This window comes from Rutidosis leptorrhynchoides, chromosome 7, assembly GCF_046630445.1.
Source record: "Rutidosis leptorrhynchoides isolate AG116_Rl617_1_P2 chromosome 7, CSIRO_AGI_Rlap_v1, whole genome shotgun sequence".
Lineage (NCBI taxonomy): Eukaryota > Viridiplantae > Streptophyta > Magnoliopsida > Asterales > Asteraceae > Rutidosis > Rutidosis leptorrhynchoides.
This window is the reverse complement of record NC_092339.1, coordinates 311,557,478-311,558,407: the sequence shown is the minus strand read 5'-3', so window position 1 is coordinate 311,558,407 and position 930 is coordinate 311,557,478.

Genomic DNA, 930 nt, shown 5'->3' with positions numbered 1-930 from the left:
TCAAACTGATACCGAAAAATGTAGAAGTGCCAAGGGTAATCGATTGGGAGCCTTTGGAAAGGGTCCAACTTGCTAACTCAGTTAGACAACATTTGATCCAAAGGTATAGCAGCTCTTCTTTTCACGATTGGGAACGTTTATTTACCATTCGTAGACCTGTATATAAGGAATGGTGCATTGAGCTTATGAGTACTATAGCGTTAAATGCGGATGTAGATAGATTAGATGATAAAAGTTTTATTAGATTTATACTTGGGCGTAGGATGTACAGGATGTCCATGCTGGACATGGCCATGGCTTTACAGATATATACTCCTGGTGAATTACTACTACCCGATTGTATGAATTTAATTTATCGTGGTGAAAAGGTAGATAGGAATTTTGAAGCGAACGCCGTCTGGAGGCGTATGTCAAATTATAATGTTTTTACACTAGGAGGAAAACACTCCTACTTACATATTAACAAAGCCGAGCTTCGTATAATTCATAGATTTCTGGCTAACTCAATTACACATAGAGGTCACAACAAGGAGAAAATGACCTTACATGATTTATTTTACCAAAAGTGTATTTGAGACCCAAGAGGCTTTGTTAATATCCCTTACTCTGTTGATTTTTATTTGGTTAAGATGGTGGAAGGAATACAGGAAGGGGGGATAATATGAGGAGGTATTTTTGTTACTCTCATTGGAGAGTATTTGGGTGTAGATAGGGACCAAGGGGGTCCACTTTTGGAATGTAGGGAACAGGTTGAGCCTTTAGGATTGAAGATCTATCATGGTGCTAAGGTATTAAAGAGCAGACGAAACCAGGCAGTACCCTATGAAGGTCGTCATCCACAGGTAGAGAGAGGATCAGATGAGGAAATGGAGGAAGCGGATGACATTAGGGATGTCATTAGGGAGGCTATGACTGACGTCTACCAGTGTG